Source organism: Pan troglodytes, chromosome 8 (genome assembly GCF_028858775.2).
Source record: "Pan troglodytes isolate AG18354 chromosome 8, NHGRI_mPanTro3-v2.0_pri, whole genome shotgun sequence".
NCBI lineage: Eukaryota > Metazoa > Chordata > Mammalia > Primates > Hominidae > Pan > Pan troglodytes.
In genome coordinates, this window is record NC_072406.2 from 19,791,560 (window position 1) to 19,807,000 (window position 15,441).

A 15,441-nucleotide genomic window follows, 5' to 3' on the forward strand; every position below is an offset into this window, starting at 1 on the left:
CAGCAACGAGGATGTCCCACACAGGTGCCCCACAGACAAATGTATCTGCAATGCTGCAGTCTTTGGTTTAACAGAGTATTTAAAATACTGGTTTATCGGTAAAGAGAAAGTCAAACTGTCACTGTTTGCTAATGATATGATTGTTTACATTGAAAACCCTAAGGACTCTTCTAGAAAGTTCCTAGAACTGATGAAAGAATTCAGCAAAGTTTCTGGATACAAGATTAATGTACACAAATTAGTAACTCTTCTATACACCAACTGTGACCAAGCAGAGAATCAAATCAAGAACTCAACCCTTTTTACAATCGCTGCAAAAATAAATAAATAAATAACTTAGGAATATACCTAACAAAGGAGTCAAAATACCTCTACAAGGAAAGCTACAAAACACTGCTGAAAGAAATCATAAATGACACAAACAAATGGAAACACATCCCATGCTCATGGATGAGTAGAATCAATATTGTGAAAATGACCATACTGCCAAAAGCAATCTACAAATTCAATACAAAGCCCATTAGAATACCATGATCATTCTTCACAGAATTAGGAAAACCAATTCTAAAATTCATATGGAACCAAAAAAGAGCCTGTATAGCCAAAGCAACACTAAGCAAAAAGAACAAATCTGGAGGCATCATCACACTGCCTGATTTCAAACTATACTGTAAGGCCATAGTCACCAAAACAGCATGGTACTGCTTTAAAAATAGGAACATAGACCATTGGAACAGAATAGAGAACCCAGCAATAAACCCAAATACAGCCAACTGATCTTCAACAAAGCAAACAAAAACACAAAGTGGGGAAATGACACCCTTTTCAACAAATGGTGCTGGGGTAATTTGCTAGCCACATGTAGGAGAATGCAACTGGATCCTCATCTGTCATACAAAAATCAACTCAAGATGGACTAAGGACTTAAACCTAAGACCTGAAACTATAAAAATTCTAGAAGATAACCCTGGAAAAACCCTTCTAGACATTGGCTTAGGCAAGGATTTCATGACCAAGAACCCAAAAGCAAATGCAATAAAAACAAAGATAAATAGCTGGGACCTAATTAAACTAAAGAGCTTTTGCACAGCAAAACGAACAGTCAGCAGAGTAAACAGACAACCCACGGAGTGGGAGAAAATCTTCACAATCTATACATCTGACAAAGGACTTATATCCAGAATCTACAACAAACTCAAACAGCTTAAGAAAAAAAACAAACAATTCCATAAAAAAGTGGACTAAGGACATGAATAGACAATTCTCAAAGGAAGATATACGAATGGCCAAAAACATGAAAAAATGCTCAACATCACTAATGATCAGGGAAATGCAAATGAAAACCACAATGAGATACCACCTTACTCCTGCAAGGATGGCCATAATCAAAAAATCAAAAAACAGTAGATGTTGGTGTGGTTGCAGTGAACAGAGAAGACTTCTACATTGCTGCTGGGAATGTAAACTAGTACAGCCACTATGGAAAACATTGTGGAGATTCCTTAAAGAACTAAAAGTAGAACTACCATTTGATCCAGGAACCCCACTACTGGGTATCTACCCAGAGGAAAAGAAGTCATTATTCGAAAAAGATACTTGCACATGCATGTTTATAGCAGCACAATTCACAATTGCAACATCGTGTCAACATCCCAAACGCCCATCTGCAATTCACAACTGCAAGATCGTGGAACCAACCCAAATGCCCATCCATCAATCAGTGGATAAAGAAACTGTGAGATATATATATATATATAGATATAGATATAGATATAGATATATAGATATAGATATATTTTACAGGCATACTACACAGCCATAAAAAGGAATGAATTAACAGCATTTGCAGTGACCTGGATAAGATTGGAGACTAATGTTGTAAGTGATGCAACTCAGGAATGGAAAACCAAACATCGTATGTTCTCACTGATATGTGGGAGTTAAGCTATGCAGATGAAAAGGCATAAGAATGAGACAATAGACTTTGGGGACTTGGGGGGAAGAGTGAGGGGGTGAGGGATAAAAGACTACCAATATGGTGCAGTGTATACTGCTCGAGTGATGGGTGCACCAAAATCTCACAAATCACCGCTAAAGAACTTACTCATGTAACCAAATATCACCTGTACCCCAACAACTTATGGAAAAATAAAAATAAATACAACACTGATTGCTCGTCAAAAATTAAAACTAGAATTGCCATACGATCCAAAAATTTCTGGGTTTATACTCAAAAGAATTGAAAATAGAGTCTCAAAAAGATATTTATGAATCCATGTCCATAGCACCATTATTCACAATAGCCAAAAGGTAGAAGCAACCCAGTGCCCATTGATAGATGAGTGGATAAACAAAATGTGGCCTATCTATACAATGGAATATTATTCAGCCTGAGAAAGGAAGGAAATTCTGATACACGCTATTAATACAACATGGATAAACTCTGAAGACAGGATGCTGAGTGAGATAAGCCCATTACAAAAAGATGTACTGTGTGGTTCCAATCACATGAGGTCCCCAAATTCACAGAGACAGAAAGTAGAATGGTGGCTGCCAGGGGCTGATGGGAGAGGAAATGGGAATTAATTGTTTAATAGGCATAGAGTTTCTGTTTAACAAGACGAAAATAGTAATGAAGATGGATGGTTGCATAACATTGTGAATGTATTTAATACCACTGAATTGTACAGCTAAAAATGATTGCAATGGTAAATTGTATGTTCCAAATATGTTACTACAATTTTTGAAAATGCTCTTTTCAGATATTCGTATTTGTAAGATACATTACCATTTCTGTTATACATAATTACATCTTAATTATCAAGCATGACCAAACATTTTGCCAATGTTCCTCAATTCACTGAGAGTATCATCTCTTGTACCCTTTGAGTAGTCTGTTTAGAACCAAGGTAACAGATATGTTGGCCATGTTAGTCAGCTCCGGCTGCTGTAACAGAATGCCATAGACTGGGTGGCTTAAACAACAGACATTTATTTCTCACAGTTGGGAAGCTGGAAGTCCAAGGTTAAGCTGTTAGCTGGCTCAGTTCCTGATGAGGGCTCTCTTCCTGGTTTGCAGATGGCCACCTTCTTGCTGCGTCCTCACTCAGTTGAGAGAGAGAGCTCTGGTGTCCCCTCCCTGCCTTCTTCTCCTCTTCCTTCTCCTCTTCCTGCTGCTTCTTTTCCTCTTCCTTGTTCTTTATTTTCTAAGGACATTTATCCCATCTTGGGAGCCCCATCCTCATGACCTCATTTAAACTTAATCACCTCCCAAAGGCCCTATCTCTAAATACGTCACATTGCAGGTTAGGGAGTCCACATAAGAATTTTGGGGGAACTCAAACATTCAGTCCATAATATTGGCTAAATTTGCGATTTAGGTTACAGGGGCAGTAAAAGTCTGCAAATCTTGAAAAGAAAATATGTTGAAGCACCCCAATATCTAAAGCCAAGATTGTTCTTTACTTCCAAAGTCAACCTCACCATAGTTCCAGGGACCCACATTACATTAGTAAACATGACTAGTGGTCTCAACAAAAATCTACCTGGATTATTAAAAGAAATCAATCAGATAATCCTTGGTTATTATCCAAATTTCCACAAAGAATCCTTTATTTCTTAGGTTGAAGTTTTGGGCCCCAAGAAATCAGAGCTATAGAAATGAGGGGAGTGATGCTTTAAATGCTCATTAGTAATTGACATTTCTTCATAACCAGGCCCCATCAACCAACAAGTGGGCAAAGAAAATGTGGTACATATACACCATGGAATACTACTCATTCATATAAAGCAATGAAATCATGTCTCTTGTAGCAACTTGGTTGGAGCTGGAGGCGATTATTCTAAGTAAAGTAACTCAGGAATGGAAAACCAAATGTCATATCGTCTCAGTTACAAGTAGGAGCTAAGTTATGAGGACATGTATTAGTCTGTTCTCATGCTGCCAGTAAAGACATACCTGAGACTGGGTAATTCATACAGGAAAGAGGCTTCATTGACTCACACTTTCACATGGCTGGGGAGGTCTCACAATCATGGTGGAAGGCAAAGGAGGAGCAAAGTCATATCTTACAGGGTGGCAGGCAAGAGAGAGCTTGTGCAGAGGAACTGCCCTTTATAAAACCACATCTCATGAGACTTATTCGTTATCAGGAGAACAGCATGGGAAAGACCTGCCCCCATGATTCAATGACCTCCCACTGGGTCCCTCCCATGACATGTGGGAATTATGGGAGCTACAATTCAAGATGAGATTTGGGTGGGGTCACAGCCAAACCATATCAGGACACCAAGGCACAAGAATAACATAAGGGACTCTGTGACTCAGTTGGGGAAGAGATGGATGGAGGTGAGGGATAAAAGTGTACACTGCTCAGATGATATGTGTACAAAATCTAAGAAGCCACTATGAAAGAACTTATCCATGTAATCAAAACCCACCTGTACCGCAAAAACTATTGAAATAAAGCTTTTTTTTCTAATGAGAAAAAAAAATCAGGCCCTCTCTCCTTGCTTCTTCTGGGAGGTGTTGGCAGGGTTCAACAGGAGGAAAAAGTGAAGAGAACACTGGTGCCTGAGAGGCAAGGAGGGAGGAGAGCAGCCCTATGGGCAGGGAGGGAGCTGGGAAAGAGAAGTGTGCTGGAAGGCCACACATTCATGGCTAAATTCACACTTTATGCCAGGGTTGGCCCAAAAGTAACTCACTGTAGATGTACCTTCCAACAATAAAATGATCTCTGAATCAAGAACCCTTGAAGTTTATTTCACTAAGCATTGAAGAGTTTCTTTCCATCTTGAAGCTTAAAATGAGTCCTGAAGAGTAATCTAGATGCATTCAGAATTTCAACTCCTTTTCCATAACATTTGGTTACTGTTTGGTGCCTTTAAATACACACACATGCACACACATGCTTGCACACACCAGTGCATACACATGCACTGGCTCACACACAGATACACAGCCAAGTCTGTTGTTAGAGGGTTGCTTGCTGAGCTCTCTGGATTTTCACAGCATCACAGCACATTATTCACGAACATAATGAAACAAAGATTAAGTGGGAATTTTAAGCTTTGTAGGGTGAATGTGTTTCCATGAGGACTGGCAAATCTTGTAACAAAAAGTGACCAGAGCATGGGAAAAACTTGACTTATGGAATCCAAGCAAATCCTCCTTTTATCCTCACCCTAAGATTCTGGAAGTCAAGGCCTCATCAGAAAGCTACATTTTAGTAAAGTCACACTATCAGCAATAACAGTTTTCAATTACAAGCAGCTATTTCCAGAGTTCTAATGTTCTGCGTTTGCCTTTTAGGGAGACTCTTTGGACCTTTAGACCAGTAAAAAACTAATCAACCTCCATCATTTCATCTCGGGGCCAGGACAATGGCTCTCATGATGCCCAGGCTTAGAGACTTTGAGATGGTGTTTCCTTGATTGCTTATGGGAACCATCCTGCAGAAGTATAATTTCATTTATTAGAAGCAGATAGCTTATAAAGTCCTGTGAAACAACAGGTGCCAGAAGGAAAGCCAGACACTCTAATGAGCACTTGGAAGTGGTTCTGCAGAAAGCAGAGATGCAATTGATGCCGTATGCATTTATCTTTAGACACAAATCAATCAAAGCCTTCCAACCAGATTATCTCAGCATGCTACTGCAAACAGTTTTCATCTACAGTTATTGACGGTTTTGTTCCTAACCAAGAAAAAAAATGGAATGGAGAAACATCATGGATAGTGCAAAGTCTTAGAACAGGTGCGTATATATGAAGTAGTTTAAAGGAAAAATAAATAATCAGAATATACCTGGTGACACTTCATTTGGTTTCTTGGAAAATAAAATGTTATACATAATGAAATTTTCCATATAAGAGAAGGTCATTGATTCAAACTTACAACCTTAAAAATTGTATAGAAGTTGTGTGCTTGAGGAAAACTACAAAGTCATCTATGCTAAGGGAGATAACCTCCAAAAAATTAGAAGTACATTTGAAATCATATTCAGTATGTCTTACACCCTATAATGATAAGGGTGTTTAATATTAAAACAGGCAATACCTACTTAGTAAACCGTTAACAAACTTAATTAAATAATTCATGTAATGTACCAATAGATTGAAAATTTTATTGGATACTACTTAATTACCATATTATTGCATTTCATTCATACCCATGGACATGGTATTTCTATTTCTACACAAGTAGAAGTAGTATTTTTTAATTCCCATGAATAAAAATTATTACCATAGGAGGGCAAATAATAAGCATAAGAAAATATATGTATGTTTTTATAGAAGGATAAACACAATGAACTTAATATGAAACACAATGAACTCTTGAAAAGAAAGCATCTTCCAGTCCAGGAAACATGGCAAAACCCCATCTCTACAAAAACAAAACTACCAAAATTAGCCGGGCGTGGTGGCAGAACACTGTGGTTCCAGCTCCTCAGGAGGCTGAGGTGTGAGGAGCACCTGAGCCCAGGAGGTCAAGACTGTGGTGAGCCGAGATCGTACCACTGCACTGCAGCCATGGCAACAGAGTGAGACCCTGTCTCAAAAAAAAAAAAAAAAAAAAAAAAAAAAAAAAGAAAAGAAAAAAGAAAGCGTCTTAAAAAACAACTTTCTTAATTACATATATATATATACATTACATAATATGTCATTATTACAAAAGTTTATTTGTATTTCCCAGTTTGTGTCTGCACAGTTTGTGTTTCCTGTTTCTAGAGGAAAGAGAATGCTCTATTCCTTTCTAGGTTCCACTGGTAATCTCTTATGGGTAGAAGACCTAGTTTGTTAAGAATTTGTTGTAAATTAGAGTTGACAGCCCTGTGTGAGAAACCAATGGACAAAGTGTAATGACTTCACTGTAGGAGCTTTATTTCTTGAATTTAGGTCTGGGACCATGTTTTAGAGCGTTAAAATTTGGGGAAATTTGACTTCTAGTTAACTAGACTGTTACTTAATGCGTTTTTCTTTTAATTGGAAATAACTTTGTGCCACTGAAGTATGCCTATGAGATCACAAACATCTTTTTTCTCTTGTGACCCTTGACTGGAATCAGACCACCTGCTGAGATTCAACAATTGCTAAGAACAGCGGGGAAAGGAAAACAGATCTGCATCCCATCAACTTCACAGTTAAGGCCAAGCATTCTGGGATTTTTCTGGCGTGGTTTGCTGAACCCTGACCAGAATAAAGTCCAGTGGGATTGTGCCAGACATAATCAGGACCAACAGTCACTTCGACCTCTGTAAGCACCAGTGTTTGGAGGCAGCTGAGGCCTGGGGGCGTGGACGTGACTATTATGATGCTGTCCAAGTGCTTTTGGTTTTAGGAATGCTGGGATAGTGGATGTGTGGCTCTGGGATCATTTTACCCAAACAGAGATGTCATCACTGTGTCTTCTAAACAATCCTATCCCTGGAGCCTTTGGGATCTGTGCCAAAGCAGTTCTAACAATCATAACCGCCAACACCAGCCAAAGAGCAGCCAAGCTAGACCTCAGTCCAGAGGAATAATTTACTGTAAGTATACATCGGGAACCTCCCAACAACAGCCATGGTGAAGGCAAAGGTTGGAATGATGCTTCCACAAGCCAAAGTATACCAAAGATTGACAGGACATATTCTCCCCCATAGCCTCCAAAAGAGCCAACCCTGACAACACCAGATCTAGGACTTCTGGTCTTCAGAACTGTGAGTTGAGAGGTTTTCATTCATAAGCCACCTCATCTATGGTATTTTGCTCCAGTAGTCCAAGCAAACTAACACAGCAACTGATTGGTTTTTTTTTTTTTTTTTTTTAAAGGAGTCAGAATTATATCCCAGGTTATACACTAGAATTACTGGGGGAAATGTGAAGCTTCTTGAAAAAATGGGAACGCCAAAAGACTGAGCCAGTTTGGAGAGAGATGATGAAGTCAGTCTTGATATGTTGAGTTCAGCAGTGAAAATAAATCCATGGAATTTCCAGTAAAAACCTGGAGATATAAAGCTTCAGTTCTAAAAAAGATTTTTTTTTTCCTGGAAACTCAGATAGCAAAGATGTATAGTCTTTGTTTGTAGTTGAAACCAAGGCAGTAGGTAAAATCTCCAAGGAAGAGTAGAGCAAGAAAATGAAAGGGCCACACACTGCCCTTCTTGGTATCTGATCTATGAACAGACTTGGGACAAAGACCGTGGCTTCTCAGTGCTGTTTCCTGCTCCCTGTCCTCAAAGCAGCTGCTGAGCCACCCCTTCCATGGCATCATGAGTATCCATGCAGGGACAGGAAGCAGACAGGCCACTGGGGGTGAATCTGGCCTTGGAGTTCACACCTGAGCTCCTTCTCCTCTAGCAAGTGATGAAAATGTCCAGGACTGAGTCAGGCATGGACACAAGAGAACACCCCTGAGAATTCTCAGATCTGGGGAGAGGAACATGAAGCTCTGCTGAATTTCCTACCAGTGCAGCCGTGGAAACTCAGAGCAGCAGGATTTTAATCTTAACATAGGTGGAATCTCATCTGTACTCAAAGGAGGAGCTAGCCTGGGGCATTGTAGTCACCATACCCAGTATTAACATAAATATGGGATGAGAACACAAAGCAATGAAGAAAGTCACATAATGAAACAATTTCTAATCAACTCAAGCACTGTGAAAATACCCCAGACCCACAAGCCAGAAGGCCTGGATTCTGGCAAGATGAGACCTCCTCAGCAGTGTGGCACTGATAAATCATCTCAAAGCAGCACACTAACTCCACCAACAATGGAAGGGCTAACTGAGACCAGGAGTGCCAAGCCTAAAGCCTGCAGCAGAACCAGCCCATAGACCCAAGCTCTGCAGCTGGCATGGTGGTCAATATGCTTTTTAATTTGAAGGCCCTTCGGCAGGCTTCTGACAGGTCACTGCGGCCCCTACAACTACTGCATTCGCATCCTGCATGGCTGATTGATGGTCTCTACTGACAGGCAGAATTCTAAAAGTGAACCTCCTCTTGCCCTGGTTATTTAATCAAAGGCTACTCTACTACCGCTGTGAAAGGGTTTTGCAGATGAAATTAAAGTCCCAAGTCAATTGACTTGAAGATGATCAGATGGACCCGATATGATCACATGAACCTTTTATGGTGAAAAGGACTCCAAGCATCACTGTTAGTTAAAAGATGGAGGAGCTCCATGGGAAGGGATGTGGGCAGTGGATGGGAACACACAGCAGCCCCAGGCTGACAGCCAGCAGGGAGACAGGGACCTCAGTCCCACAGCCACAGGTAACTGAATCCTGCTGCAACCACATAAGCTTGGAAGAGGAGCCCACGCCTCCAGAGGAGAACCCTGCCTGGTTGCCATCTTGATCCAACTGGAGCCCTGAAGCAGGAGCCCCGCTGAGCCCTGCTGAAGACCACCCTGGAGAACTGCATGCTCATACATCATGTTGCTGGACGCAGCTACAGTGATGATCGTCTACTGTGCAGAACAGAAAACTAACCCCTCCCTTCAGGGTTTCTCATCTGAGGCACTTGGATCTTTGAATCTTGAGATTGTAAGAAAATGACACCAAACAAACCTACAAAGCAAGCCCAGATCCTCTTTCTCCCAGGTGCCAAGGATTATTCATTTTCCCCTTGTTTGCTCACACATTCATTCACTCAACAAATATTTTTTGAAAACAGGCTATGTGCAGATCCCTGTTACGTGAGGACTGCAAGGATGGGCATAGCAAGGTCAAGGTCACGTGGCACCATCAGTTCTATCACACAGACTGCAGTGAGTTTAAGGTCTCTATCTTTTGCCCGTCCATCAGAGCCCTAAATTCTCATATTTACTGTTGTTCTCATAAAATCCAAGTACTGCGAGGCTAAAAGAAGCCACCATAAAGTTTTAAATGATTACACACATCATGTTTTGATTAAAATCAGTGTTTTTTTGTGGGAACAAGAGTATATGTTTCTGAAATAATAAATTCCCCAAATGTATATCATTCCCAGGATCCTACTCAAGCTACATTCTGTAGCCTCTTCTTATCTATGAGACACAGGAATAACCAACAGTGTCTTATATTTACTTTAAAGTGACCCAGATATGAAGCATGTTTTTAAATTCATCTTTACTATTCAGCTGTAGACATGTCTACACTGATTTCACATCTACATTTCTTAAAGAAGCCAGGGAGCAGAGAAGCAATTTCATATTAACAGCACTTGGAGTGGTGTCATCCCTATCAAAGCTCTTATTCTATTAAATTACACCAAAAAGATAAAAAAAATTTATTCTGTTTTGCTGACACCCATATCAGATGTGATCAGCTTTCAAGTCAAAACATTATGTTTCTAATTATACTACAAATGTCCTGAGCTGGGAGAATCAACATGTTTCCTTTTCACTCTGCACCTCCTTCTCCTAAAACAAAGTGGCCTCAGCCAGGATTCAGCTGGCAGATGGGAGAATGATTCATAAGGTAGAGTGGGATTCAACTTGGCTTTTCCACGGACTGTCTGCAGAGAGCCAAAAGGAGCCAAAATGGGTTTGTTTCCGCAATACAAGCAGTTTTCACAAAATGGCACACGGGAAACAGATACAAGGAGGAAGATGGCCTGATATTTTCTCTGCAACATGGCCTGTTTCTTCAATAGATAGATGCTATCTATAGTCAATAACCATTCCACGCAAGATCAAGAAAGTTCCACACTCGGGCCTAGAAAAGCTGCCAGAGTCATCACTGACTGGTGCTTAAGAGCCCAGAATTCAGAGCAAGGCCCTTCAGAGGCCGGTTGAGAGAATCCTGTGATTGAACTCATCTTCAGTCACAGAATCTGTTTTTAGAAAGAAGTATTCAGTTTTGCTCATGGTTTTTATAAAAATTCCTCCAATACCATGCTTGCATTACACAAAAACGACCAGTTGAGTTCCTTCTACAGGACAGAGTGCACAGAATCACAGGAACCTGTGGGCCTCTTGCAGACAGGCTGGTGATGGGGACTCCCTGCTGCCTGGAGTTGAACATGCCCATCTGCCCTAGATATGGGGGTAACTGCCTCATTTTTAGAGGCTTCCCCTAAGGTCTATGCCAGGCCCTAATCATATTCACAGCATAAAAAACAATGTTTCCTTGTGATTAACAGCCATTTCTCTTAAGGAGTTTTATTTCTTTAATTGCCACGAGTAACAGCTGGTCTTTTCATACCACACCTTGCAATTAAAAACTTCCTCTTCGGGGCCAAGTGTGGTGGCTCATACCTGTAATCCCGGCACTTTGGGAAGCCAGGGTAGGGGGATCTCGTGAGGCCAGGAGTTTAAGACCAGCCTGGGTCATACAGTGAGACCCCATCTCAACAACAAAAAAATTGTTTTAAAACTTATCAAGGTGTAGCAGTGCACCTCTAGTCCCAGCAACTCAGGAGGCTGGAGGGGATCACTTGAGCCCAGACCCCATCTCTAAATAATAAATAAAAACTCTGCTTTGAACTTTCATGTTTTCAAGTTAAGTATTCCTAGTGAAATAAAATCCTTTTCAAGATAGCATTGTCTTCCCATCTAGCTCACAAGTTTCAAGACGGTTGGGATGGTGTGGGTCTTAGTCATTGCGATAATCCTAGGTTCAGCACAGGGTCTGCCATGCAACAAAGGTTTACTGAATTTAATATTTTGAATTCTCCAATTATTGGCATTGTTCATTTCCGGACATGTTCTTTTTACCCATTGCATCATCAAGACTACCTATCAGTACAGCTGTGATGGCAGTTACAATATTAAAACACTTCCCAACCCCATGGTCCCTCTCCCAGATATCCTGGTCACCTGATGGGATGATTCCACCTATCATCCTCTGGACCTTCTAGAACTTTCCACCATCCAGCAACTAAAGGGTTAACACCCACTGCAGCTGGGAGCTTCCAGGACCCTGCTGATTGGCCGATGCCTGGTGCCCTGCCTTGAAACAGCTTTGAAGTATTTTAAATATAATCCTGACTCCAGTGTTATTAATACATGAACAAGAATAACACTTTAAGGGAGATCAATTTAAATAATAAACCACAAGTGTTATCGAATGCTTCTCCCTTTCATCTGTAATATCTGAATCAACAGTTGCCGAGCTGTGGCCAGAGGTGGCACTTCAGGACAAAGGCGTAAGATACTACATCAGAGAACAGGCAGAGGAAGCAGCCACAGTCCTGGGATGGGGAGGTGCTAAAGGGACCATCAAGGCTAAGAGTTAGCCTGTTCTGCTAAGGAGACTGCAAGAATAGTATCACACTCTTAAAATCTCCCTAAAATACCAAGTTTATAGAAATGAAATCAGACAGCCCCTTCAAAACTTTGAGTAGATACTCACTTGCTGAATAATTTAGGAAGCTTTTTAGAGCTGATTTTGTTTGGGCGTCTTTATTGTTGTATTCTGTTTTATTGTATTTTTAATTTATGTTCTGGGATAGCAGGAAAGGCCCTGGAAAAGGAACTAGAGACAGAACAAGAAAATACCTTTCTATTGTTGCCTCCTTTCTTTCCTCTCCATAGAAGAGCATAGAAAAATAAGTGCTTTGCACATTATGGACACCTGGAGAGGCTTTTGTTTTGTGGTTTGCAAAGGAAATGTTCTGAGTTGTTGCTTGAGAGACAAAATTTCTAGCAGTAACCCTCAAAGCTATAGGTGTTAGGCAAGTCTTTTTTGGCAAGAGATAATAGTAGGAGACATGTATATTTTCCATTACCTGACTTAGAAAATTTAAATAAAGGATAAGAAACAACAAAAGCGATCTTTCCATTTTAGTACATACACTTTGCTGCTTGATAACCCATTTTATGTATATCATAATTAATTAGACTGATCTGCAGTTGAACATTTGGGTGGTTTCAAGTCTTTTGCTCTTTGGGTCAATGAATTGAACAATTGACTTTTTGCATATATATCTGCATATGTTTAATTGATGAGTCAAAGGTTATGTGTATGTTTTTAATGAGAAAGGCAAGTTGTAGAATACGATCTGTCATAGAAGTCTGTATTGTATTTTCAATGTGTGTTTATATGTTCATTAATGTATAAGTGTATAAAGAAATCATGTATTTCTGGAAGGTCATGTAAGAAATTGCTAAATTTCCTAGGGGTGATTACCTCTAGGAAACAGGGATGAGAGTGAAGGTAATATTTCACTTTTATATCTGTTAGACATTTTTATCAAGATTCCCATTACTTTTATAATAATTATTAATAAAACAACGCATGAGTTAGACCAAGAGAAAAGCCACAAATCAGCTGAGTTATGAGTCAATAAGGACCTTTTGTATATAATTAGCACATTTCAAAGCAGTTTGTATTTCATGGAAAAAAATCCAGAAATCCAGATAAAAAGTCAGAGTCACCTTGAATTGGGATTGAAATAAGCATACGTAGCACTCCTCCCTTCAATTAAGTTTGAAAAGTTCAGGTTTACAGGGAAGTGGAGCCCAGGGAGCCCAGGGATTAAGCATTCAGGAGTCAGAATCTGATTTTCTAGGACTGAAACCTCCCATGCTATTAACAAGCTTCGAAACAAGCTGAGTAAGTTACTTTCTCTTTCTTGGTCTCAGTTTCCCCACTGAAACATGAGAAAAAAAGAGTACTTTTTACCTCATTGAGTAATTGTGAGGGTTAAAGAGATAATTCATGCAGCACTCAGCACAGAGTCTGAAGAAAGTCCTCAATAAATGTTAATTATGTTTACTATTACTATTATTTTATAGAAAAAGCAGCACATCTGAAAAAAATAATTTATCAACTCATGTTTACTGCACTAAGATAAACATAATATACAAATAAAATTTCCCCAATCCAAGAAAAAATGAATATTAACAGTTGTACAAATATTCAGGCTTCCCTAAGATGATGACTTCCATCAAAGCAGGTTGAGGTACATTGTTTTCAATTATTTATCACAGCAAGTTACCATCGCAAATCAATTTCAGCGTGTCAAGAAGCTATATTTAGGTTCTGTGGGCCAGCATCTCCCAAATTCAGCATGATTTTACATTCAAAGAGGAAAAGATATCTGCGTAATATTTTGGCTACTCAAAGAAAACATCAGCATCTGCTTTGAGTGAGAAGGCCTTGTGCCTGCGACCCTCTGTCTCTTCTGTCTCTTGTTTCATCTGCCAGCATGCTGGATGCTCTTGTATCTGCCTCTGTTCCTGGGACCAAGCCAGTCCCCAGAGAGGGCGGCAGCACTGACCCCATCTGGCAAGACTCAGGACCAGCCCCCCTCAAGGGCTCATGAACAAGTAGGGTAGGGAATATGGGGCCAACGATTTCTTTCCTGCTTTGCCCCTTTTGTCTCCACTGGTTGCCTGGAGTCACTCCTTCTGGGGATTGCCTTTTTGGTTGTGGTACAGTGTCCTGCTCCTGCTATCTCCTTCCCAGGATGGGCATCTTACACCAACTTAGGGTTAACATCTTGTACCCAAAAATATCAAGAGTGTATGTCCAAAGAAACAACCCCCCCGCCCGCCGCAAATTGTATGGCAAGTGCCATTCACATTTCAGCAAGACTTGCCATCATAATTTTCTATTTCCCAGTGGATACCCCAATACTCCTGGGGAGTCAGAGATGGGAAACCCAAGGTGAGGGGCACCAACTGGTCAGGACTTGCATGGACGCATCATATACTGCCCTCTTGCATACAATTTCATCACGTTTAACAATTAACGCATGCTTTTTCTCTGAATTACAGAAGCTGCATATTCTTGTTGCAAATTAAGCAATATAGGGGTATGTCAAGTAAAATGCCAAAGATGCTCCCTTTCCAAGTTAACCATTGTGAACATTTAGAGTGCCTCCTCCCCGTTGTTCTCGTTTATTCATTGACTTCATGGCCATTTGCTAAGCACCTGCCATGTGCTGGGCTCTGGGTTTCATGCTGGGAACGCAGCAGTCCGCAAAGCAATGAGGTCTCTGCTTTCATGCTGCTGATAAAGACATGCCCAAGACTGGGTAATTATAAGGAAAAAGAAGTTTAACGGACTCACAGTTCCACATGACTGGGGAGGCTTCACAATCATGGTGGAACTTCCATTTGGAAGGAGGGTGGAGACAGACGATAAGGAAGAATGCCATTCTTAATAGAGGGTGGTGGTCCCAGAGGGCATCTTGGAGCAGGTGTGATTTAAGCTATGATGGATGGCAGCTCAGCCAGCAAAGGACGCAGGAAGTGCACCCAGGAGAGGGCTCAGGCAAAGGCGGGGGAAGTGTGTGGTGCTCAAGCATCAGAAGAGCCATCTGTGTGCCTGGAAACTTAGTGGAGAAGGGAACAAGGTGACAAGAGATGACAATGGAAGGAGGCAGTGTCCAGACCGTTTGGTGCCTGGGAGACCCCATTCAGGAGTCACTTGGGATATAATTCCAGAACAACAGGAAACTGCTAAAGGGAAGACCACAGTTAGACTCCTGCTTTTAGGAGCTCACATTGGCTGCTCCTGCTGAGAATGAAC

At 40.7% G+C, this 15,441-nt stretch overlaps 1 protein-coding gene across 1 annotated transcript in view; it reads right to left on the reverse strand.

The window, feature by feature from the left end:
• Positions 1-15,441, reverse strand: part of LOC107976907 (endogenous retrovirus group K member 16 Rec protein) — a 289,370-nt gene that overhangs the window by 121,894 nt on the left and 152,035 nt on the right. The gene's annotated exons all lie outside the window — the stretch shown is intronic.